This window comes from Manacus candei, unplaced genomic scaffold (genome assembly GCF_025592945.1).
Source record: "Manacus candei isolate 608988 ecotype Guabito, Panama unplaced genomic scaffold, ASM2559294v1 h1tg000027l, whole genome shotgun sequence".
Lineage (NCBI taxonomy): Eukaryota > Metazoa > Chordata > Aves > Passeriformes > Pipridae > Manacus > Manacus candei.
In genome coordinates, this window is record NW_026138075.1 from 6289343 (window position 1) to 6316753 (window position 27411).

At 39.3% G+C, this 27411-nt stretch overlaps 1 protein-coding gene across 5 annotated transcripts in view; it reads left to right on the plus strand.

Annotated features, from left to right (window-relative positions):
* The window catches only part of SEMA6A (semaphorin 6A), a 117764-nt gene that overhangs the window by 9092 nt on the left and 81261 nt on the right, over positions 1–27411 (plus strand). Inside the window, exon 1 of one of the 5 annotated variants that reach the window (XM_051789340.1) lies at positions 199–940. The exons of the other annotated variants lie outside the window; for them this stretch is intronic. The gene's annotated coding sequence lies outside the window, so the exon portion shown is untranslated. Of the gene's footprint in view, positions 1–198; positions 941–27411 lie in introns of those variants that run through there. 5 annotated transcript variants of the gene reach the window in all.

Genomic DNA, 27411 nt, shown 5'->3' on the forward strand with positions numbered 1-27411 from the left:
TTTTTGTTTTTACCTCCAAGAAACAGAGAGGTGGGTGATACATCAGTATAAAGGGCCAGTCTTGTTCCCACTGGATAGCAAAAAAGAATTTCTACTGAACATCTCAGCAACAAGCCCTTACTCCATTTATAGTTCACTATAGAATCATGGAATCATTTAGGTTGGAAAGGACTTCTAAGATCGAGTCCAGCCCTTAATCTAACACAGCTGAGTCCCCTACTAAACCATGTACCTAAGTGCTACATCTACACATCTTTTATATACCTATACCCATGTCTTAAATACCTGAGTTGATGACTCAGCCACTTCACTGGGAATATTGCTGTTTCAGTTTATTTATGGTTGACAGTAAAAGGTTGTCTGCATCCCCAAGCAGCTGAATTTTAGCATCAAATGTACTGATCTTATCAAGAAAAGAAAATAATAATTTCTGGAAAAGTAATTGTTCTATTTGTGTCTTTTAAGCAATGTTACGGCATTTGTTTTACAAATCTTGCACATCTTACTGTCTGAATATTCCTGGGAGGCTGAAGCTTGTCTTGAGTTGTGTGCTCATGGACAGACGTGAGAGAGAGTTGTCCTCTGTTTAGCCTCAAAGCTCCCCTCGTGCCTGCAGCTGGTCACTAGGTGTGGGCAGAGCTCACCTATTCCACTGGTCCTTTGGAGCAGGTGGATGGGGAGGAATGATTGGAGGGCTGCTGGAGTCCTGGCCTACATGTCCGGGTCTCCATGGAAATGCAGTGGTTGCGGTCGGCACAGGCCAGGAGCCAGGAGCGTACTGCTGCATCCTGTCCTAAAATACCACAGCAAGGAAAAGGTTGGGATGAAATGCCTTTTCCGCCAGTTGCTCTACTCACCCTTTCTGTGGCCTCATGGCAGAGCAGAGGTGGAGTCCCATGGGATTATCTTTGTTGAGTACTACTTTGCACCATGAGCATGGGTATGTATTTGATTCAAAATGCCTTTAGTATTATATAGAGAGGATTAGAGGCTGTTTAACTTCAATCTTGAACCTCAGGTCATAATCTTTATAGTACTGGCTTTTCATCATAGCTCGCTAATGAAAAAAAGGCATTGTGCATTAAAGTCAACTTCTGAATTTAGTTTTCTGTATGAACAGAATTGTTGCTATGTGTATAAACTTCTAATAATATTCAACCCATTCCACTTCTGAATAATTTGTACTCATTAATTACAAATGTGCAGCTTTTGCAATTACAATGTGCTGATCCAAACTGTAATAAATCAGAAATTACTACAGTTAAATTGATTTTTAAAAATTTACTGTAGTCTGTTACATGAGGGTGATTATGTAACATATCTTTTAAGAACTGTATCTGTGCACTAAGTCTTTGTTTTCTAGAAATATATGGTGCAGATATTTTTGTTGTTGTTCTTTAGAAGGAATTAAAGTGGAGAATCATTTCAGACTTTATGTAAAAGTAAGAAGACAAACTTTATTCTAGGGATTCTTTGCAATGCTTTTTTTTTCATTCATTGAAAATATTCTTGACTTGGAATAAGAATTTGTTTTTTTCTTTAAAAAGAAATTAAGAACTGAATCCTTTAAGAGCTGTTGTGGGAAAAGGAAAGGTTTTTGCATGAGCTACTACACTTTTTCATTATTATCTGCAAGGTGTTTCCTTTTAATTCTATTGTAGGAAAGTTCATCCTGTTCAGATACACTGATTAATTCCATCACGAGACACGTATATTGCAGGGTGGTGTTGTCTTTTTTGCTTTATCCTGTTCTAAGCATAAGACCTAGACATACTGCCAGAACACTTCCTTTCCCAAGATAAAAACAAAACAAAAAAAGATCCTGTTCTTGTTCATCAACATGTGTAGTCCAAAAGGCAGATTTAGCCAACCTGGAGCTAATGGCCTGAAGGTGTGAGATGAAGGCTGGTGACTGGCTGGATGACTGTGAGAAAAATGCAGTTTTGATTTTCAGAACATTCTTCTTAAGAGTACTACATACATGTGTTAAGTATCTATCTGAGAAAAAATTTGAAAATATAAGGCAAACTGCGGAATAGAGTAAGTTCGCTGACACATGAATTCTAATTCCTTTTGCATTTATTACCATTTGGTCTTGTTCATCTTTGTCATAAGCTCTCTTGCCTAGCTAAAATCCTGGAGGATGCTTGCTTCCAAATCCTTACTTCATTTGCAGAAAAACCCAAAGCAATAACACCCAGCTCAAGTGTTGTTTATGTGAGAGAGGCAATTCAGCTGGGCCCTTCCTGGTAATGTGTTGGTGCAATAAATGCTGGTGATGTGCTGTAGAAAATGTAGAACTGTATAATGGTTACTAATGTCAGAGAAGAATTACCTTGAATAGCAAATCAGTTCATTAGATTTCTTTTTCCTTCCCCCATAAATGGTCAGTAATCTGTTTTAGTTTGAAGCAGATAAAAGAATTCATTGTTGTCACAGTCAAAGAATTTCAAGAACTTTTCAAAAACTGGAGCATCTACACAGATGCTTACACCATTGTGTTTTTTAGAAGGACTAATCCTGACCTTCTCCTTTATGCCAGGCTCCAAATATTGAAATATCTGAATTCCCAGCTGTAAAACAATTCAGACAAGTCTCTTTATATGAATGTGTCATCAGAACCAATTACATTGCTTATGTAGATAAATGCAGAGGAGCTGGGCAGAGACAAGAAAATATGGGTTAGCAGGATCTAACTTTTGATCTGTTAGCATCAGACAGAAAAACGAGGGCACAATTTTGCTTCAGATTGCATCTCCATATTTATTTTACCAGGCATGGTATTTGTCTCGAAAATCTAACCCGTGACTTGTTCATATTGGTGCCATAAACCTTGCTGACTTTATTAGGAGTCAATTATTACTGTTTTGGGGGGTTTTGTTGTTGTTGTTGTTGACAAAATTAACTCACAAGCTCAAAATATCAATAATAATAGCAAAATACATTGTACTGTGGTGGCATCTGTAAAATGAATTGGTATTTTAGCTTCAAAGATTCTAGTACTGGAAATTTTTCAACAGTAAACCAGCAGAGAATGTGTTAGTAGGGGGGCTGGAGTGCTACTTCACAGCTGCACTGCCTACTTCTAGACAGCCGTCCTATGACAGCCTGCTCTAACAACTACCCACATTTAAATAGCAGGGTTGTGTAAGAACGAGCACAACACTCCGAAATACATTTATGGTGGGGAGAGCCTTAAATATTTCAGCAGGTGGAATATACTGAGGGAGAATCTGTTGCATTTTCACTAAACTGCATGTCAAGTCTTGGAAAAAGAGAAAGCAACTTTTCTTACTGTTGGGTAGTAGCCTTAGAAATTGCTACAGGTTTCAAGAGAAAAAAACCATTCACCTTTTGACATAGTTTCTAAATGCAGAGGTACAGCTGTAACTAATAATGTACTGACTGGAGAAACGGAGAAAAGCTTGGTGACATGTTTCCTTGTGCTCAAAGTGAAAAGTGCTTCTTTAGTTTTCCAGCAGCCTGTTCAACATTGGCTATTTGCTGTGAAAACTCTCGGGGAAATGTTTTCCTTTGCATGTCGCCTGCCCTCTTGTGTTTAAATAGCTCAGTGCAGGCGCGACAGGCGTCCGGCTGACAACGGGAGAATGAAAAACACGGAGCAGAACCAAGGGATGATGGGCACAAGCCACGCTCTCCAAAGGCACTGATTTTCCCTCTGTGTTTGTGTGTGTGTTGTCTTGCTGTTTGCAGTCTAAGAAGCAATATAGTTTTCAGCTTTCCTCTACAGAGGCACAGACATCAGAAAGTGGGTTAGCCAAACTGATGTGCAGAAAAGCTCTAGGAGTGAGATGGAAGCGATTGGTAAAGGCCATAATGCATATGATTAAAGTGAAACATGCTGCCTACACAAGGAATTGCTAACAAGTTTCTTTCACAGCTTCCGTGTCTCAGCCCTGCTTTTACAGAAAATAAATTCATGTTTGGTTTCAGTGGTTGTGCCATTTTCGTCAGCCCTACAGGATTGATAAGGCTGTCAAACTATACAAATGCAAACAATTGAACACAAAATAATACAATTTGCACTGAGCAGAAACAGCAGCTGTGCTTATTAGCAAAATGGTGTCCCAGATTAACATTCACAAAGTCTATCTTGAACTCCTCTTACTGTTTAGTTCTTCAGTATTCACAGGGAAGGGATGCTAAAAGCACAGGTAAAGTTAAGGCAAATTAGTTGTTTGGTTGTTCTGTTTTGTTGGGTTTGTTTGGGTTTTTTTTTGAGAGAAGGGAAGATAGAAAGATATTCCATGTCCTTTAAACAGGTGGGGTTTTTTTTCTCTCCAAACAGGAGGATAGAAATTGCTTCAAGCCATTAAATAGTTTCTGGCAGTAATTCTACCACATCCCCTTGCTCCTATGAAGTATATTTTCTATATCTCAAAAGAGTATTTAAATACTCTCTCATGTTTAAAGAGCTTCCAGAATTATGTAAAGTTTTTGCAAGATGCAGAAAAATGGACTGCAGCAGCTATATGTTGCCTCAGTGTTTAGAAAAATAAAGAAATACTAATTCAAGTAATTCTTTATAAGAATTATATAAGTGGTTTAGAAGTCAGCTAAAAATAGGCTTGATCCACGAATCTAAGGTAATTTTAACTTTCAGTTTTCCAGTTAATTTTTTTAATTTTCTTGAGAAATATTGTGCATTTGGATTGGGATTTTACCGCAGGTCAGTCCCACGTGAACGCACTGCTCACCTCAAACTATTTCGTTTGTGTCTTGCTAGAGACAAAGCATCTTTCAGTCCTCGTTTTCTTTACAATAGTCATGTTATGGATGTAGGGAATGTAAAATGCAGATTCTGGGAGTGGGCTTCTAGCCACTCAAGAGTTGCTTTTGCATTAAGGACTCAAGACCAAATGCTCAAGTCTTAACAAAAAGGACTTGGAAGGGTTAGAATGTTTTGGGGCTGTGGTTGGTTGGTTGGTTGGTTTTTTACTTCAGAGCAAGATACTCATGGAGAAAGTTTTGTGTTTTGGAACCATTCTTCTCCCACTCCTGCTGATCTCCTCAGATCCACACAGGCTAAGAGATCAGCAGAAGGGCACAGCTGGTTGATCAAGGTGCCTGTGCTCACACATGTTGATTTTGGGCCTCTTGTGGCTTAAAACTTTTGTGTGTGTTGTGCCCCCTTTCTGAATCCATTTTACCAGGGTACAGTGGATTCCTATCTGGGGAAGACCTTTCTGAAAGCGTGGTGTGTTTGTATGTGCATCCTGCAATTGCTCTATGGACTGATGCTTGCTTCTGACCTGAGTTCACACCTTTGTCCACCACTCAATCCGCACCTCAAGTCTTAGATCTGTCAAGCAGCTGGCATTGTGTATAGAAGAAAGGCAGTGTGTTCACAAAGAAAGCACTTAGTTCTTCAGTCTCATCTGATCAGGTGTCATTTTTTTTAAAAAAGCAAGTTGTGTGTGTTTAAATGTGTCATGACTAAAATGTCTAGAGACTTAAAACAGATACAGCTCCAATGCATACATAAATAAATCAGATGTGCCAAAAGAATGATAAAAGACTCTAGCTTTCTCTTTCTGGGTACATTGTTAAGGTGTTGTACTGGAAATGCATTGGTGTTACATGGAAGTTCATCTGCAATTAAGGATGTTCCCTGATTTCTTCACTCACGCTTGTAACCTGATGGTAAACCAAACTTTGAAGACCAGGCATTTGTTTATTTAGATTTCTACTTTGTGCAAGCTCATAACTTCAGATATAGCCTCCAGTTCTTCTCAGTACAAACCACAGACTCTGCCGGCATCTGTTCCAAGCCCATCTCAATAGCCCATCTCAATCTCACTGCATAGCCTGGAAAATAGAGAGGTTGGACACTGAAGAGTGTGCTACATTTTCAGGACAACAAACACAAGACACGGAGAGTGTGTCCTAGCACCAGGTCATCTTTCTGAGTGGTGCCTCTGCAACCCTGGCTCTATAGACAACACACTGGTAGCTCCAGCTTAGGTCTCACTGATTCAACCAGGAAAAGGTGCTTTCTGCAACAGTGTGGTGAAACCAGTTAGAATGAAACATAAGTGCCACTGAGTGGTTCATGCTAACTACAATGATTATGTTTTAAGAAATAAGTGGGATACTCTATAAAATATTATTATACACTCTAATGATGGAACCCATAACCTCCCAAGAAAGTACAGAGTATTTCCATTATATCAACAGGTGTGAAACAGAGTCACTGTCTTTGACCATGGTGTAGGCTTAGAAAATACTAGGATATCTTAAAGTCACTGCCATCATTCTCTGCTTAAAACTCCATTGAAACTGTATGTTACAGTGTGAGATATAAAAAGATGAAACATATTTCTGAAACCTACAGGACTAAATGGAAAATTTAAGGACGAGATGTCTCCCTTAACTACAGAAAAAATTCTCACTTTATCAGTTCAAATGAAACCCTTTTCTTGAACCAAGTACATCATACCTAATGCATATTCTCAGCCTTAACTCAGCAGGCAAAAGATGAGAAGGTGTGTTGTCCTGCTTAAGGATACATCGGAGGCGAGTAAGTAATAGAGAATTTATCTGCTTCAATATTTGTGGTGTCTTTGAAGTGCTAATAATATTTGTAAAAGTTTATATGTCAGGTTAATGCCTGCTCTATGAGCTTGCAAGAGAGATTGCAAGCAGTGAATAATTTGCACATTTTTTTTCCCCATAGCAAAACCACAAAGATGGTCCTGGTTGAGGTATCATTTTATCTTGACTTTTTTTTTTTCTTTGACTGAAGCTTCACTCAAAGTATTTTAATAACGAGAAAGATGTTTTTGATAGGTAATGTTAGTGCTTTTGGTATGTGTAATCTATCAAAAACATTATCTTTTAAAAATAACATCATGACTACGTCAACAAGAAACCCATAAACCTTGAAATTATGAACGTATGCAGCTGTGGTACCATGCAGCTCTTACTGGCTCCCAGCTTCCCTCCCCCCGCCCCCCAAGTGATGGGACAAACACAGATATGTTACAGTAACTTTTAAGGAAAAAATGGTTATACTTAGCAAGTGAAGTAGCTGTAAGGTCAAGGCTGAGGGGAGTGGAATGTTTCTAGAAACAGAGGGATTAAGGGAATAGCTGTAGGTACAAAGTCAGACTGGTACAGAGAGACAGCTGAAGTGCCAAAATATAGGAGAGTAGAACAGGAAGAAAGTGCTCTTTCTGCCTTACAAACCAGAAGTATGCTGTGGGACGATTCCTTTCTGATGAGCTGTCACCATGTAAAGTATATGGGAAGCTTGAAATGGAAAAAACAGATGGCACACGGGAGCTGAAGTGACATCGTTTGTCTCTCTGCCTGATTTCTTTACCCTTCATACAGAATATGGTAGGTGAGGGAGGAAAAAAGTCCAGATTAAGTTCTTCTTCATCCTCACACTCTTCTCCTTGCCGAGGGAAATGTCACGAGACTCCTTCAACTTCTGTCACAAGCTATTGGTAAAGAAGGTTTTCCACCATTGCCAAGGATGTCGTGTGATTGGTTCGGAGAGGTGTTGCTTTGTTTTTTTTTCTATGGGGAAGAGAGATTGACACATAGCAATGCAGAGGTAAGAGGCACTAAAGACAAGTACAGTAAGCAATTTTGTTGTGCTAAGTCTTAGGCAAAGACATGGAAAGAGGCTTTACAGTACATGCATTTTGAGGAAAGTTGCCAGTGGGCTGTGTGATCTTCTTGACAGGCCAATGATGAGCTGACATGTTTGCAGCCATGAGGGAAGGGCATTATAATCACCCTTTGCAGCTGGCTGGTCAGCTGGCTGGAACAAGTTCGTGGCTTTTGGCCAGTTTCCACTGAACTAGTAAAGCTTCCCTTAAAAAAATCCTTGCACCTGGCACTATTCAGGAAAATTGTTGGTAGTCTCATCGGACAAAAAAAAAGCCTGGCTTAGCACCAAGGTTAAAATTCCTAAAAGTTAGATTTTGGTATATTATACCTTTTTAAAAAATAACAGCATGTGTTGTTGAAAAGAGGGGTTTGAGGGTGAGGATGGGAAAAGGTGCTGGGTGGCTCTGAAGGCAGGAGGCCTCCAGGTCTCTGCTGGACCCAAAATTCTTGCTGAGATGAGCAGGACTTGTCTCCGTACAGACAACCACTACAGGGTTGATCTTTGTAATAGGGGAAGGGTAACATCAGTATGAGGATCATCATTTTAAGACATGATTGTGACGCTGTGGCTGTAAGTGCTGATATGCCAGGGAGGCATATGAAGTTCAAATTCCCTTTTCCAGTTCCAAACCTGGATATCCACAGAGGCGAAAACCTGCTGAACCAACTGCTCCAGGGTGAGCCAGGAGCATGTCATGCTAGCAGGGTAGTACCAGGAGGCAGGGCAGGATGTGTGGTGACTCTGCCTGTGTCGTGACAAACGTGAGCAGTCTGGTGTTTGTCACAGGTCTTAAAACTAAAACTGAGCGTAAATAAAGAACCCTACTGCAAGTGAGCACGATTTTTGTAGCAGTTTCCAGGAATGAAATCAAACCTAAACTGCAAGGGAAATACTCTCTGCCATATTCAAACTTTGTGTACAGAATGTTTCAAATAAATGTTCTGTAAAAATGATTGAATTCTGCTGTGATTATGAACTTGCGCAAACATGATGTTTCACATTACTCTCTTAAATAAATTTGATTAGTAACAACTGTGACTCCTTGAGTCCCCCAAATTTTATTTTCTCAGTAGAAAAGGGTTGAAGAAATCCTCAAATTATTGCAAATTAAGATTTTGTTTGTATTTTAAGCTAAAATGTGCTTGACAACAGCCCAGCAATAATTACATGGGTACGCTCATTCTTGGAAAGAGTGCAATGAACTGCCTTTACTTCAAAGAAGACAAACAGTCTTTTCAGTTCCTAGAGCACTCTTGGAGTATTAGCTGCTGCATGCTGAACAAGTACTAAAATCCAACAAAATAATAAATGGTGCTGCTCAGTGACAGGCTGTTTGACCCAGAAGCAGGCCACTGTGCCTCATGCCATGCAGTCTGGGTGCAGACACTCATCCCTTCTCATGCACACAAATATTGCATATGTTTTCTGATGGCAGTGTTTGTTTACCACCTGTGACTGTGTTGGTTTATTCACCATGCGGTGCTCCGTGAGACAGGTCAGAGTTGGGATGCTGTAGACATGGATTGTCTTTCCCACCCATTCCTCCCACATACAGGAAATGTACCAGGGATGTGCCCTGCTAGTTGTGCTCTGTGCTGTAGAATCCACTGTTTGGCTCCCCCCACAAAGATGCCAAATCTCGCTTTTCAGCACAGTGTGCTGCAGAGTTTCACCTGCAGCAGGACAGACATCCCTGCCCCCAGTTCTGCCATCTACTACTCTTGCTGCCAGCACTGTGTGGCTTTTAGCATGTGTGACTGCAACCTACTTCTTTGCAGTCCTTGATGTGAGCGAGGGCTGCAGGCAAACTCTCCTATACAACTCTTCTGCTAATGAGCTTGTCAGCTAATTAAATAGAAAGGCAAATTTGGCAATGTCTTTGATATTTATTCTCAGTGTGGCCCTTTTGACTTGTTTAGGATTTCAGGGTGGTCTTGAGGGAACAGATATGGTAAGCAATTGCTGAGTTTGTATTATCCTTTATCAACATTGAAATAAAGTTTGTAAAATACTGTTTTGTTTCTTCCAAACTACCTAATAAAATATAATTAAAAAGAAAAAAGCTAAAGCTTAATTCAGACCAAACTTAAAATTCAGAACTAAAAAAAAGACCAAACCAAACAAAACCAAACAAACAAACCAAAACAAAAAAACCCCCCACCATATGGGAAAGGCCTTTTTTAATATTTTTGTGTATGCCACGTGCTCAGTGACACCCATGACAAATGACAGTCAGAGGTTAAATAGCATCTATTACACACTTTTGACCACCTTACTTGTACTTTACTTACTTTACTCCTAATTCTCCCTCAAGATTACTTTTAACCATTTTAGCCTTCTTGAACACCTTCAGGGGGCTGCCATTTTCTTACAGGAGAAAAAAAACAACAGATAGCCCAGCCTGGGATAGGAAGGTTGCCTTTTTACTGAGGAAATGAAGAATGTCCTACCTAAGCACACATTTGCCAAGGGTAAAACATATTTTTTTGCTGAGGTAGGAAATAGATTTAAAGCTGAGATCCTCTGATGTGGTAGGGTGAGAGAGGCAGATGGCTGGACCCCCAGGTGACTTGTATCTGCTCACTCACTACTCCCATATCAAGCATCAGTGCTCTGCACTATGCAGAGCCAAAGATTTCCATACCTCCAAGGAGAAATGTGCTACTCGCTGTGTGACTTGCAGGTATCAGAATGTATAGCATTAGTGTGCCTGAAAAAATGCTAGATTGGGCGATTTCAAAGTTTAGAATTTTGAGTTAGGTACTGGTTTTTCCTTTCTTCCCCTCCCTATCCACCTCTGTAGATAGAAGGAAGGTACCTAAAGCACTAAATTTGGATATTCTCAAAAATATGTGGAAAATGGCACAAAGCCATAAGTGCTTCAATTTGTGAAATACTACAAACATTTGGTAATGCTTCTGTTATTGGCTCCACTCTGGAGGTTTGTTCGTGATTGTTGCTAAAGATGGGATACCCAGGGTAGGTGAACTTCTGGTCATAATAGCCAGTATCTCCATGCCAGTGTTTTGATGGTATAGAGAGATTTGGACATATGCCTTTGTCGGCTGTTCAGCAAAAGACATACTGGTGGAGTTTTGTATGCAGATTAAATGAAAAAAAAAAATACAGTGTTACTACTCTGGCTCCTTGCTGGGAACAGGGCAAAAAAATAATAAAGGGAAAGTTGAGGTAACCATAAGAGCCACCTTGGTAACACAGTAATTTCCATGGACTTTTCATACAGCAGAATGACTTGTGTCTTTCCTCATAATGCTAATTTCAAGACAAAGAATTAAAGACTGCAGGCCTGGTGGTATTAAGTAATACTTGAGAGAGTAGATCCCCTTGTAACCTTTTGGCAGCCCTGGTAAATGTTGTTGAACATGTGGCAACCATCAGGCTCCATGGTTCATTTACAGAGATTAGATGAAAAACAAGTGCTGTTCACATTTGTGTCTTCTGTGTGAGAAAATGGCAAGTTCAGAAATTGGCATTGGAAATAGACTGTATTGAGATTATGAAAATATGCAGACATTAAAATTTGTGTTCAGATGAAAGGTGTTGGAGGATATATGTATGTTATTTGGGATGATCTTTCTGTTTCTTGGTAGTTCATTAATATTTAATATGTATGAGGACTGATCTAGACGGTGTAAAGTAAAATGGAAATATGACTGAATACCTTTTCTTTGTATAATTATGTAGAAGAGGAATGTGAGTTAATTATCTGAGACCTGTTTGCTGAGTGTACGCGGGAGAGCTGCACATGGCAAGGAAGGCACTGTGGATACAGTTATTTTCATTCTGATCCCCTCAGGATCATGGCGTGGTGCTGACCACTAAATATATTCTCTAGTTTCTTCAAAATAGGAAAAAAATATATTCTTTCCTATATAGAGACATGAATGGATGCACTATTAATTACTCACTTTGTATTTTAATAGAAATAAGAAGGAGCTATATGTTTTATTATTTTGCTTAATAGTAGTAGGTTAATGTTGAGGGGAATATTTTACTGAAGATGCATTTGATAATTTCCCCCCCCAACACATAAAGTGTTTTTAATGTTTTATTTTCTCCCAGGATTTGCTCTTATGATTTTAGCTTCATTTGCATTTGTGGAGGCTTAAGAGAGGTGTCACGACTTTCAGAGCTGCTGAATATTCAAGAAGTCCTGGTGCAGTCGGTGGCACTGTAAGGTGCAGCATGCTTTCGCAGGGCAGGCCACAGACCTGTGCTTTTTGCTTACAAGAGTAGGCAGCACTGGCCTTTGCATTTTGTTTATGCAAAATCCACATGGATCATTTGGATCAGGTAGAATCAGCCCATTTGGCGCTACCATCCCAGCCCCTCGCCGGGCTCTGTTGAGCTCTACTAGTGGGCCAGAACAAGCTCACCTCTGTCTGCAAGAAGTGGTACTCAGAAAGCTCATTTCTGTCAATGTTTTGAATTCCTTAGCCTGGGTCTCTTACAAGTGGTGATAAAATACGTCACAAAGTCTTTCATAACATTCATAGGAGTGTTGTTTTTCTGGAGTCTCTGGAAATGCGAAGAGACACGATGTTTCCAAGTTCTGCTGATCAGATATTCAAAATTATGAAATACGGAAGCTTGCAACGTGTCCTGAGGGACCAAAGGGTTCCCTTACTGCTGGAAAATTAATTTAATATCTTTATTCCAGAAGTCAGAGCATTGAGGAAAATACTCAATGTTATATAGCCTTGTGATAAAAAATTATAATTAGCAACACTGGCACAGAGGAAAACTTTTCTTCAAAGATGTAGACATACATTGCATTAGCTGGCAAGTTATCTTCAAAAAGGTGTATGCTTTTATCACCTGCCATTTAACACATAAGATGACTTGATGAAAAAATAAAGAAATAAAGAGTTTGTAAACTCTGATGTTACTGTTCACTCATTGTCAGGTATGTCAGTAAAAAAGGAAACATTCCCTGTGAGCAAACAGTATGTGAAACTAATAGTAGGTCTTCAGACTGTTCAGTGATGGTTTCTTGCTAGTCAGTCATTGGATTTAACTCATGATTTAAACATTTTTATTCTATACTAGGAGACTGGAAAACAAGATCAGCATAGAGTCCCTCCTGTAGTTAGTTATTAAAGCAGATAATTGAAAAATGCAACTGCTTTGTGTATTTAAATGCAAAATAAAACAAAAAAAAATGGGAAGAGTGTAACTTATAGCTTTTTACAACTTGTAAAGAATATGAAGAACAGTGACATTGCAGTTTGCCTCTTGAAAATTATACAAGAAATTTAGACTGTCACCAGCAATCATATTATCACTGGGAAAAGAAGTATCATATGCAGGAAAAAAAAAAAAAGAACAGTTTTCAGAACTCTGATTGTCAGCCATGTTGGTTTGAGAGTAGGAACCAAGGCTACTGAACAGCAGCTGACACAGGAAAATAATAGGAAAAGTGAAGGTTGCTGTGAATAGACTGAAGGTGATTCCACAGTCACCAGCACATCTAGCAATGACCCCACTAAAAAAACTTGCTAAAGAACTGGGAATAGGACTAGTAAGTTTGTTTCAAATACATTCACTGTCTGATGAATGAATTTGCAGCAGCCCTGTGCCCACAGCAGCTAGATGCTCTTGCAAGAGCAAACTGACAAGGAACAGCATTTTTACCCCGCTGCATGTAGGCGCTGAAGTGTAGAAATAGGAGGAGCATTATCACAGCTCAGTAGGCAGAGGTTTACCAGTTGTCGCTTGGTGATTTTGTGCAGAACCTCCATGGCTTTATGAGCACAAGGCTCTGTCAGGGTGGAAAAACTCTGCTTTTCAAAGTCTCCTAATACACTCACGCTCCTGTTTGATGTAGACTCACTGTTGTTTTACTTTATGTATAAAGGACACACAAAATGATACTTATCAGTCCTATGGAATATTTCATGAAATGAACTCATTTACTTGAATATTTCTATATAGAAAGTGAAAAGGAGTATAAAAGCTGTAAACGTAGATATTTTCTGGTGATGTTCACAAATGAATCAGATAGACTTATGGATATTAGGGATATTAAGATTTTGCATGTTTTCAACAACAGGATATAATCTCCAGGTAAAGTAAATATGTTAAATTAATGGTATTTCTGTTCATAACAGGAAGATGAAATATTTGATAATTACTTGTCATTGAAAAAAACTTCCTTCTTCAGTTAACATGGAAACCACATTTGCAGCCAACCATTGTAGCGTATTAACACTTTTGAAATAAAGTCAGTTAGTGAGAATTAATTTCCTACTGGAATTCACAGTGGTTAGAAAGTATTATTCAACCCAGTCCTCACATAGCTTATTTTCAGCACTCTGAAACTCCTTCCTTAGAGAAGTAACAATACTGTAATTTTCAGGGTTTGAAAGGAGTGGGGGGAAGCTATAGACTTTGACTCTACAAAGTTGCCTTTGCCCATAATAGCTTATAAGATCCCTGAAAAGGCAGAAACCTGCAGGAATACTGCACGTGGCATGGTGACCCTTTGGAGCAGCCCTTGGTTATGAAAGCCTAGCTTGCGGATTTGCTGGGGGAGAGGTGTGTGAAAACCGTGTCACAGCCTGGGGCCAGCAGCACTATTCCTGGAAATCGGTAGGATACAAAGAGGCATTGTTCACAGCCTCTCTCCCTTCTTTACTTCCCATACGGTGGTGTTTTGGGAAGCAGTAGTTAAGGACACAACCTGGCAGCTCTGTGCCAACATCAGACAGCTCTCTTTCTGAAAACGTCTCAGCTACAGAGGTTTGTGTCCAGTTTGCCCTCAGAGCTGAGATGACAGCACTGAAAGGGTCTGAACCATAAATAAATTCTATGAGCTGGTGAAGAAAGTGCTGTTTATGCTTTGCAGTTCAAAAGCAGAAATAGTTCTTTATTGTGAAACAAGAGATAAGGAAATATTTCTTAGCTTTGTTTTCTTTTTCAACTCCCTTTAATTTTAGAACACATTTTATTTTTGTTAATCATTGCACATAAGACATACTAAACTGCCAGACTTAATCTGAAAACTAATTACAGTAGACCTCAGCATTTTTACATGCCTTATGGAGTACAGCACCTGCACTCCACAGGACTGAATCCTCCACTGATGGGTCTGGAGCTATCTTCTTCCAGGGTAAATAGAGACTCCAGACGTGACTGGCTGGAAATGGTGGAAAGAGTTACTCCACATCAGGCAGTTGTTTGTACTGGCTTTATCCTTATCAGAGAACTCGACGTCACTTGAGAAAAGGAACTTTTGTTTTATTTGTTCAGTAGGCTTTTGTAGTTTATAGTTAAAAATATCTCACAAAGTTTTGTCTGAAAGGAGGAAGAGAAACAAACAACTTGTGTGTCCAAATGTCACATGGACAGCTGGAAAGGAATCAGTGGTACTTGCAAACTGCTCCTGGCAGGATTGAGGTGGGAAGTGGGTTCATGTGTGAAGGAACAGTCCAACTCATGTCAAAGTCCTGCAGTCTTACCGCCTCAGCTAAATTTTTAAATAACAGGAACAGGGGAGGTGAAATATCCTGTTCTCTTACTTGAAATGCCTTTGCTGCTTTCATTATTTCCTGTAGTAATGCACAGGATATCCAGCTGATTAGTCACAGCAGGCTATGTGATCTTCACAACATCTACAGGAACCTTCTAGGATGTAATCTCTTGCTGAACCTACAGAATCAACCTTTGCGATTTACGGGCAATGCATATACAGGTTCTGGAGAAACTGAGTACAGATGGTCAAGAGATGAGGATCTGGTTGCTTAGGATAAAGTCTTACTATTATCTTGCCAACCAGGCTTTTTCAGGCCTCTCATTTTTTTCAGGTCTCTTATTTTCTTTGTGTATTATCTTTTTATATCTCCTTTTCTGTATGTCACCATGTGCTTATTCTCCAGGATAGATAGGTAAGACTCATTATCTACAACTATATTTTAATTAAAGTGCAATGACCCCTGTGTGAGTGATCTTACTCTGAAGTCATCTTACCACAGCTTAACTCTGCATGCTTCAGAAGATTAGTATGTTTTAAGAATTACCTTTGAATTCACATCTTTCTTCAATTGTCTTGACTTTCCTCCCTATCTCAATATTGACAAGCCCCTAATCTTTACTGCAGTTCAACGAAATCCTTTCTTCCTCTGAAAGATTCATATTTCAAACCTTCTCCTTTTTTCTCTGTAATTGCAACTGCGTGTCTCTCTACATCTTGATTGCAGTGGTGCCTCCTCCTTCCTATTCTTCTTTTTTTTTTTTTTTTTTGCTTAGTTTCTGACTCTTTACACTTGATTGTTTGCCCTTGTCTTCTAGTATATGACAGCGACTCCAAAGGTCTGATCTTCAGGCTCTTTGAGGCATTGTACCATCAGTCTTTGAGGAAAACTTAAATCTCCATTATTTATGCAAATATGAAGAAAATGTAGATGGGGTTCAGGATTTGAGCTGGAGTTCCAGTTGCAGCCTGTTCTGAGTTTTTCCTAACAAAAGCAATTACTCAACCAAAAATATAATGTTATGTTGAAGGCAAAGACTTGGGTTCATTTTTCTGTATCACTGAAAATAGTTCGATTAATAACTAACCTGCTAATATGATCAGAATCATCACTAGCAGAGCTCTTTTGGTAGTTAAATAGTTTTTAATGATGCCTATTTTTGCAGCAGCAGAAGAGTTAGCTATGGTGTGTTCTTAGAGGAACCAGTCATCTGTACATCTGTCTACATGATTAGCTGTATCTTTTTAAGCTTTTGTTTAGATTATGGACTTTATGCAGAAATATCCACCAACATATCTTCATCTTAAAAGAATGGGTGCTTTCCTGTTCTTCATCTTAACAAAAAGCGGGTGCTTTCCTATTGGTGTCGTTATGAATGTGAGCCTCACAGCAAGAGAGAAATACTTGCACTTGTGAGGTCAGTGGAAAAACTCTCACTAACTGGGATTTTGTTCCAGGTTCTTGACAGACTTTTCTGAACGTGTAGATTTATCCAGGGATGAAACAGCAGGGGTGCCCTTCATTACTCCTTACCTGTGGTCTCAGCCCTCTGAACTGGCAGCAGACAGAACTACCTCTGGTGCAGATCCATGTCTTTCTTGCTCACATCTGGATCAAGGCTTTCTTTCTACTTTGAAAGCTGAAATTCAGAAGTACTAGTGCACAGGTCTGTTGTGTATGTAAAATCAGTATATACTGTAACAAAGAGCAGTATATACTTCCTGGTTTGGAAAGCTTGTAGCAGTTTAAGCGTATTTATATTAACTCTGGTGTGTACATAGCTTGCAGTTTCTTCTCTTGATTTTAATGATGGACAAAGGTGAAAGCAGAGATATTTTCAGTTGAAAATAAGTTCTCAAAAGGGAAAGAGAAATGGAGGGTGAGAAAGCTGGAAAAGTCGGATGACCTTTCATGTCTCAGGTTCAGTATGCTAGTAGATCCCAGAAACAGTCCAGCTGCAATCCCTGGTGATGGGGGTTGTTTCACTACATTAACAAGGAGCGTATCCAAGATACAGTTCCTCAGGTCCAGACAGAAAAAAATAACAAGCACACCCTCTGGTACTCTGAAGTTGAGCGGGTTGCAGCTGGCACTCTTTCAAACCTGTCATCACCTTCATTGCCTTAGAAAGAACGTTTTGCTCAAAGGTGAAGGTATATGCTTTTGCCCTTGTTTCATCTGCAAAACTTTCCATAATCTTCAAGTAAATAAAAATGCCATGTAGGATCAAACAGGTTTCTAGCCACAATACTGAGATTTATGGAAACTCAGATTTATCAGCTTATTATAACATGTTGATTATTCATCACAAGATGAGTCGACAAATGTAAGTGCAGAAAGTCTTGAGAAGGGAGCCTCATAACTGAGCTTTTTAAGAAGCAAAGAATGAAGTACAAAACCTGTTCAGAAAAAAAAAAAAAAAGTGAAATTAAGGTATTCTAAAGGTTCCTTGATGCGAGAAATGCCATAACCTTCATGTATGCGACTCTTGAAAAAAAGAATTCTTCATACTGGAAATTACATGTTCTTCTTAACTGTTTGTAAACCAGGCTTTTCAGTTCATTAGGCAAAGACAAAAATAGCTAATAAATTGGTGTATGAGGGCAATAGAAAATATGCATTAAATATATTATTTATTATTTCAGAGGGAAAGACCCCCAAATCTGGCTTAGCAAAACACCGTGTTATTAAGGATTGCAAAGGCTAAAAATATACAGTTCCTAATTAGAACCATGGAGTTGAGTTGTCCATTGAATTCTAGTAAAAAGCGTGTTGTGCCTCATTTCATTCTCACAGCAGAGGAAGCTGGGAATTACATCACTGAAGCTAATACAGTTGTTTAGTATGGATCAACTTTGTGGCAGTTAGGTAACAATCTTTTATTTTAGTGGGAACCTAATGTGGAATTTTCCTGCAGAGAGTTTAAACATGGAGAGTTCCTGCATAGTGTTTGCTATTGCTATCACAGTATATTCCTTGCTGGGATGAGTGGGTTGCATATTTTTTGATAAATTGAAGCTTGAAGTACTTCGTTTGTTCTGCTGAAAGGAGCACCATGTCAGTGAACAAATGTCAGTAAGGGTTGAGGGAGTCCTCAGCACGTTCTGCAGTCCGCCAGGGTAGGATCTGCTGCACATTTTTGATTTTTTTTGTGACTGAAGGGATTTTATGAAACCTGGAAGAAGAGTGAAATAAGTCACTGAAATAAGAAAGCATTTTGTAATGGGGGTTGCAGAAAGGAAAAAAACATGTCAACAAGGACATGATACAGCTAGGCAGGAGATCTCCCATGGGGATACTTCAGCCTTCTTTATGGCTTGCAGAATTTAGAGCTTTTCCTGTCCTTAGATGTACGGCCACATGTAAGGTAGCAACAAGTCTGCTAGAATTACTAAAGTGTTTGAACCTGTAATGACAATAACATGTTAAGTACTGGAAGACCAAAGTTATGTGAGTAGATTATCATGTTCAGTATATAATAATTAACCCTTTCCTGTGCCCATGGCAGTCTCCTTTTAAGCAGTTACTTCAGCTATATTGTCAGTATATATAGTTGTATAATATATGCATAGTATGCTTTGTGTGATCATACTGTGTATAATCATTCAGAACATCATGGCTTTCAAATGAAATCTCTCTGCAGTTGTTCTTTTCCTCCTCAAAATGGACACCTTGTTTTTGTGAGACTGATAGATGGAAGGACTTCATTGTCTGATTTCACTTCAAACAAGTTCAGGATTTTTAGACTAAGCTAATTCCAGTTAATTAGTAGTTTGCTTCAGCAAGGCCGGCATGTAATTCAAGCTTTCCTTTATTGCTGGGGTTTTTTTCCTCATTACATCGTGCACCTGCCCCCCACCCCCACATCTGTGCAAGTGTTCACAGGGACGTTCAGCCATCAGCCCACATGGCACAAAAACAATTGTTGACTTTTGTCATTTTTCAGAGGGCTCTGTTAAGAGCTTTTGCAGCAAGGATGAATTTTTGTGTTACTGTTGGTATGGCATGTTTGAATTCCTGAAGTTTACACTGAAAATTTTGACACTGACTCAACTTTGCTAGTAGAAATATATTTGCAAAGAGGATTTTGGCCTCGATTTAGAGACAGAGCAATAAACTGTAGCCCAAGGGCTAAGAGAGATTAAAATTAAGCAGGGAAAAGTCAGAATTGTGCCAACTAGGAAAACGAAGGATTCCCAGGGCACAATAACATTACTGTACTCTTGCCTGGCATCCTTTATTTGATTAACTTGAAGTACATTACAGGAATTAATGGAAGCTCATAACACCCTTGTGAAGCAGGTACTACATTACAACACTGATTTGCAAATATATAAACAGAGGTCTTGTGCAATCCTGGCACTCAGCAAAGTCATCAGTATTCTCAAGAGAGATTATAAAGGGGAGCAAAGATGAGCTGCCATACTGGTGGGCTGGTGGTTACCAGTGAACCACCCATACATTGCTCAGTTGTAATTTGGCATGTCTGCGTGGCAGACATTACAACTCCAATTTTATCTCCTGGATAAAAATTGCCTTTAATGTTAAGAGGAAAACATTAAAAAAACTCTCTCCCCTCACCAAAAATAAAAAAGTTTGGAGACCTGGTATTTCATTTGGCTACTAACTCTCCCCTTTGAAGAGCCACTCCAGTTCTGCTCTGCTTTTGTCTCTTCTTATACTTTGTTTTGTTTTTCTTCTTGTTCCTCCAAATGCAGTTTAAATCACTTAGCAGTGGCTTAACTGTCTGCTAACACAGGGTTGGACTCAGCAGTCTTAAGGGAATTTCCTGCCTATCAGTTATTTGGCTATGATTTATTCTTTGGGGAGAAAAAAATTGGAAACTAGGAAAAAAATCACATTTCCCAACCTTTAAAAAATAAGCTGCAAGACCACTAGTTGGTGAGAGCTTTATATCTCCAGTGTTTGTCCCTGATAGGGAGCACAACTAAGTGAGGGGAAAATGGTCCACTTAACATTTCATCATGAAAAACAGGCTTGAGTTGTACTGTGACTAAGTGTGTGATCTTTGCATGCCAAAATGCATACCTTTTAATTGACATGAAAGCGGCTTCTGGCTTGGTATTTAGGACATAACACAGCTCCTAGTGCAGTCTTGGTTTCCAGAATAGAGCACATTCTTTTCTACCATGCATGTTAATGCATTGTCCTTCTTCCTTCTCCTAATAGCCCGTGAGATTTGAACTTGGAGTCAGCAAAGTAGGGGCTTTGTGAAGCACAAAAGAACACCAGGTTTTTATCACACCATGCCTGTAAAAAGAGCTGTTCAACCATTCTGTTGCTGTTCGTATTGTGCAGCTGTTATTCTGCTGCTGAGAGCATCTTGCTGTCGACACTGAAGTAGTACCTGCAGGAAACACTGGCGCACTGAGCTTTTCAGGAGAAGCTGGGCTTGGGGATCTTCCAGATCACTGTGTGCAGAGCTGAGGTATTTTCCCTGCCTTTCCCTTTCTAAAATCCTTGTAAATAAGTAACGAATTTTTGTCTGCTTGGCAGCCCTGTTCTGCGATTTTTGTGTGATGACATCTTCCCAACATAATAAAGATCCATGTTTCTTGGCTTCCAAAACCACTTTTTCAAAGCTGACGGTCAGAGTGTGATGGGCAGTGTACTGTCTGGGTCCCTGGTGGAGGGATGCAGGTTTCTCACACAATGGCCCTTTCTTCACTGAGCTGATGGTCAGTATCTGATCAGGCTCATGTATTTAAGTCAGAGAAGTAAGGACCCCAGTGCCGGTGGAGAGGGTGCTTTGTTTGCTTACTAGTTAACAAGAAATTCAACCGTTTCAAATTAAGCACAAACAACTGTGTGAGGACAGGGTGAAAGAAGAGTCTGAAACTGACAGAAGGGAGGGGGATCAGAGATAAGCTCAGCCTCATTCATCCTCCAGGCTAAAATTGTCTCCGTGCAACTAGGGGTACAATTCCCACTGTATTGCAGAGCTGAAATTTTTCTGAGTAATTAATGCAAATACCTATATTTATAGCCTGATGTCCTAAAGAAACAAGACTTGTTGTCTTGTGTCTATATAGGTGGTTGTTACCTCCCAGTAACTTGTAAATTTTTGGGCTGACTTAGCTCAGATTGCTGCATAATGGTTTTACAAGGCCTCTTCTGAAACCAGGCAAGCAGGTGAAAGACTGGCAAAGGGCATGTGGGGAATTCTGTCCTTTTAAAGGCATCAGCATCAGGACACAAATTTGTAACAGCCAGGCTTCGCGGTTCCAGTGCTTGTTTAGTAGTAACGTTTCCATATAAATAAACAGAACATTCCTGCTGTAGGGTTGTGTGAGGCTGAATTTGGTATGTTGCGTTTCACACTGCCCAACACATCCTATAACATAAACTCACAGACTAGCTAGTGCAGAATATTAATTTCATAAAGTCTTATTTGCTGGCTACACTCCCATTGACTCTATTAAGTTCAATGGCAGTTTTGTCTGTCTACAGTTTTCGGGATTTAGACCCACAGTTTGCATATTTTTAACAGTTTGAAAGTGTAACAGTCCACAGCTCCTGATAAAGGAAAGCTTGGAAAAATGCATGGAAATTAATGAATGACTGTGTATAATCAAGCGGTAGGTTGGATAACATCATGACTGACTGTTAAGTGATATACCAACATCAAAGGAATTAAGTGTTCTTGCCTTAAATATCTGTGCTTTGTCTGTTGCTTTTTCACTATTGGTGTTTTTGAGAGTGAAAATGCTGAAGGATCATCATCTGTATTTCCAACTGGATCTTATAAATCTGGTGGAAATCTTTCTACTGACTCTACTGAGAGCTAAATTGATCCCTCATGTTAAAAATTAATATAATCTTCCTGTCATTTTGTATTGGTGGTAGAAAAAATTTTAAACCCTTGAAAGTACAATTTCAGGCTATAAAATGGAGCATTGTAAGTCCCCTTCTCAGTTGGAACTGATTTGGTGTCTGGGATTGCCAAATCCAAGTCCGACACAAATCGCAACAGCTGAGTTACAATTTTTAAATCAACCCTGAAGAAGAAGGGTTTATAGTGGTTTCATGGGAAGCATGTTTCTTTGCAGCTGTATGAAAATAGAGACCTGTTCCATTTAGATCCATCTACCCAACTCCCATAGGCTTTCTATATGTAACCTTGCTCCCCCTTCTTTCTTGCAGATTCCCTTCACTCTGCCTCTCCTTCTCCCCTAATTTTGTCCTTCTTCTGTCTTGCTCTTCTTCCATTCCACCTTGAGATTCAGAATTCTTTTTTCCTCCTTGTGGGCCATTCGTCAGTCCTCTCCAAGAAGACTGCTAACTAAGGTGTATGAAAATGCTCTGCAGAAGGATGTTTTCATGTGTTTTTGTATCAAGTCCCTGTGCTTCAGGCAACAGACATGATTACTATATAAATCAAGGCACACATGGATACACACAGGGAGCTGGGCCCAGACACCAAATCCTTCATCTCTGAAGCATAAGGACAGTTCTCATGCATAGGCAAAATTTTCTTGGCTCAGCAAGTCTCCAGGTTTTTCAGTGTGAATTTCACAAGAGATACTGTTGTTTGGTGGACCACCTGCCTTCCCACCCATGATCTAAAAGCTACTTTCCCTTTCTTTTATGATTAAATTCCATCTCTGAGACAAATACAATGATTGCTGTCATGGAAGAGTGCATTTAAGCAAATTTTTGATGTACTTTAATGATTTAGATGGCTTGTGATCAGAGAGATGCTGACAGAAATGTTGGGGAGTTGTCTTTTCATCCTGTAGTGAGCCACAGGACACAAACCATGAACCTGTGTTTTGATGTAGTTACAGTATTCATACCTACAGCCTTCCTGTGAGGGAGGCTACTGGGAGGGAAACATCACTGCCTCTTGTAATACATCCCGATAATCTTGGCATCATTTGATAACACAGAAGACTTCCTTCTATCCTTCTCTCTCCTCGAATACTTCTCTGAGATTAAAAAGTTGATAAGCTAGTAAAGGAACAAAAATACTGTGCACCTAAGAGACCAAATTTTCAAGCATAGACTCCAGATGAAAAGGAGTGTGGTACACAACAGTGGCCTTAACTATGTGTTTTCTTACTTTTTTGATTCCTTCCGTGTAGCTGATGTCCTCTTACGTCCATTTTCTTAGGAATCTTCTGAATCTTTTCCCTTTCTTCTCCCTTTACCCATAGTTGCCTTCCTTCACTTCTAGAGATCCCTTTACACATTCCTGCATCTGTCCTTTTACCTCATAGTCTTTTTATGGCTATATTCAGTTTGAAAGGTCCTTCTCATCTTTGTATTTTTTGCTGTTTCCCACTTGCCAATCATTTGTCTCCCTCCATGCCCAGATGCCGTGACAGCTCTCCCTCCCTAGCCTGCTTCACCTGTCTGAACCTCCAACTCCCAGTTTTCAGTCTTTGTACTCTGTTTCCCAGTGCCTATACTCAGATCTGTTTCCTTTTTTCCCCACTTTAGCCTTGTTCTTCCCCATTTCTTTTCCAGGTTCTTCCATCCACTGTGTGTAAATAAAACTGTACTTTCAGTCACTTCTCTTGTTTAGTGTGGGAAATCTTTATAGGAATCCAGGAGTAGAATTTCATAAAATACATTTTGGTGGTTCTCATTCTCACTCACATTAGGCCCACTCCTAGTGTTTAGCTAGGAGTCCTAACAAATCTCTGGCACTGGAGGACATTGGATATTGTTTCTTCCAATATTAGGTGTTACTGGATCAGGATTGCCTTGAAAGCATCATAATATGAGAATATACTAAGGCAGCAACCACACAGCAGTGGGCTGTGAAAACGTGCAGCCAGCATCAGCACAAATGGTTGTTAGGATTTTTAATACTGCATCATCTTTCTGCATCTACACATATGTTCAGGTACATTCATACCTCTTCTGTGTCAGTCTTCACAGTAGTTTCCTCAATACCTGCTTCTGCAACTGCTCCCCATAGTGAAGTCAATAGGATTTCTACAGGCAGAATGAATGCCAAACTCCACTGCTTTAGACTGTAAAAGCTTCCCAGGAGTAGGGAGCACATCTCTATGTGTCTGTACAGTGCTGAGCACACAGCTGGTGCTCAATGAATAATATATATATGGGCTTGGTAGGAGTGACTGTTCATCTAGTGCAGCTGAGGTGAAACATCTTTTTGTAATAAGAGGCAATGCATTATCACTTTTACTGGTTTGTTTTATAATTTAGGCTTTAAATGATGAAAGTGTATTAGCCAACTAGTTCAGAGGAAGCTCATTTTCACCGCCTTCACACAACATGTGCCATGTTTCAAATGACAGGAAGGATAGGTAGTTTTCTACAGCCGAATGCATGGTGATTAAACTGTCTGGGCACCAGCAGTAGGCAGCCATCGAGCAGATCATTACTAAGATGGCTATAATTACAGAGTCAAAGCAACCTCTTGCAGCACACTAGTAATCTGCTTTGAAAACTGGAGGCACAAAAGCATATCTCCTTTGTACATTGAGGCCCAAGCTGTGCAAAGTAACTGCAGATTTTTACGTTACATCACTCATGTCTTAAGCTGTTAACTGCTTCTGTCTGCCATTTGGAAGCTGGCCTGTTTTCCTGGCCAGGGGCATCTGAGATAGAAATAAATGCTGAGTAAAGGACTGTTCAAAAAAAAAAAGGAAGTATAGCTATGACACCTCCACAAGAGCTCTCATAGTATTGCTTTAGTCATTAGCTGAGTGGATACTTGAGCTTAATCAGTATCAAAGGGACATACACAAAGTCATCTATTTCATTAAGCTAATTTACATTACTCGGCTTACCAAGAATCAAATTTTCATGTATTGTCCATCTTGCTGTCAACAAAATAAGGGGAGGGGGAGGAGTAAATGGTAAGCAGTGCAAAGACTGAGATGTGATAGTGTTTATTACTTTTTTTCAGAGATACCTGCTAGTGTCTCAAAAGTCTTCATTGCTTTTGGATATCAAAGATACAGACTAGTATGCTTTATAGTACCGTTTTAGTACCTTCTACTTAGAAATCAAACTTACAGAGCTTTATTAAGTGCAAGATCCTCGAAACAGTGCATACTTAGGCTTTCAGCTGCGGCTGTTGAAGAAGGTAAGTGTTGGTTTGGGAGGAGGCAATGGGAGGATTAGAGTAGTTAGCTAAAACAGACCTTTAGCCTCCTCTGGTCCTCTAGAGACATCAATGAAGTGTTTTGTGTGTAGCTTCACACAACATTGCAGTCCCAAGGGAATGGCTGCTGCTGTTTTTATTGTACCAGATCTGACTGTGGCTTTAGCAGAAAGCTCTAATGTGCTGAGATGGCTGTTCTTGCTCTTCTGTTTTTTCCCTGATACTAGTGACACTCTCCTCCTTCAGTACTGAATTTTTTTCTTTCTTTCTTTAAAAAAGAAAGGTAATGTTTGATATCTTGCTTTTCATTACTGCTGGAATTTAAACTTAATTACTGTTGAGTGAAACCATATTCTTTTAGTTGTATGATTTGGTAACTGTTTGCGTGTTAAACCTTCAGATTGTCCAAGACATTGTAACTGAGGTTTGCTTTTAAATGTGGATTTGTTGTGATGATTAGATTATTCTGGTTAAGCCCAGATGTTGGAGTCTAATAATTAAACATAATTTAACTTGATTGATTAGTCAGAATGATGGAAATCTTTCATAAGACAACTAAATATGTGGGTCAACGTTTCTCTTGGTATTGAACCAAGGCTGAGTGGTTAATTCTGCCATCTGTTCCCAGACCCTGCACAGGGTTTCTCAAACATTAGTGTTTCTAAAATCTGTTTAGGAAAAAGATTTAATAATAACTCTTTTATTATTTGTGTGACTTGTGTACATATAACTAGAAAAGATGTAGCTCCGACTGACCAGTTGGTAATAATGGAAAAACTAAACAAATATGTGATTATGAGTTGACTATTTTCACTGAAATGAATCATCATGTTTGTGCTCCTTGAACTGCCAAACTGTCCTCCAAAGCCATGTCCTCGCTGAAAGAAAAACTGCAGGCAATAACTCCTCTGTCTTGCGGAATGCATCCCATATGTGTGCATGTGTGCATGATTCAGTTTTTAAGGACTTGGTTCTAGGATGGAGACTAGCAATTGAATGCATTTGTTTGAGCCCAAAATGTTGATCTGAGCAGTTTGGGATGTTGGAAGTCGGTTATGGATGCTGTTATGCTGCAGAAATGCTGTCAATATTTTTGCAGTTTAGTAACTCAAATGTTTGCTTAGAGAAAGAACAAGGCCACTAACATATTTGAATCATGAGAATTGCAGGTCAGATCAGTTTTTCTTGTACCAGCAAAAATTAAAAAAAAAAAATAATTCTCCTTTATCCACAAATGTGTGTGTTGTCTATGTGGATTGTAAACTTTTTGAGACAAGGCTTTTTTTAAAATAAAAATTGCACAACACGAAGCATTCATGGGGTAAAACACAAATTGAGGAAAGAATAATCAAAAGGAGCTCCAGTACAGTAGTATTTTCTGCTGGTGAAGATACTTATTTTTTCTTTCTATAGGTAGCACTGATTTAATCCCAAGCAGTTTTTTGCCATTTGAGTTGTAGCCCAAACTTTATTTTTGCAACAAAGGCAGACAGAAAGTAGGTTACAGTCTTCTAGCTTATAAGAGGGTCCAACCAGTGATAGAAATTATGGTGTTGATAGGACTGTGCATTGCACTTCATTATTCAGCTGATGCAGGACATCGCTTGACTGTAGATGATGTGTGATTGATTGGTTTGTGACAAAGCAGCAAGCAATAATCATATTGCTATTGCAGGAAATCATCAATTCATCTATTGTACAAATCTGCAAAGGCAAAGAGAAAACAGTATAAGAAGAAGGAAAGAGTGTCTACTTGCTGCTGAATAAGCTCAAAAGAGAAGTTTCTTACCCTTGCATTGAAAACTGTCTTACCTCTGATACCATATCTGATGTTGCTAATTAGAGCTGCCTTATTGCAGTCTTGTCATAAAAGAGAGCATACCTTTTGTCTATGTTTACATTGTAAATACCTTAAAAATGGCATATTGGAAATGAAAGGTTTTTTTAGGTAGTTTGTGTTTTAGTTCAATTGTGGAACAGTTAGTCCTACTTGAGAACTAGGCAGGAGGACCCTACAGGGGATGCGTGGCTTAGCATTTTTGTCCTCATGTTTGACTTTGTGTCCTTCTAAGCGTGCATAGCAAGAGAAGAGACTGAAGTGTAAGTTGTGCTGAAAACATTTCTGTCCTCATTTGCATTTCCAGTCAGGCAAAATTCTTCTGGATGACTGTGTC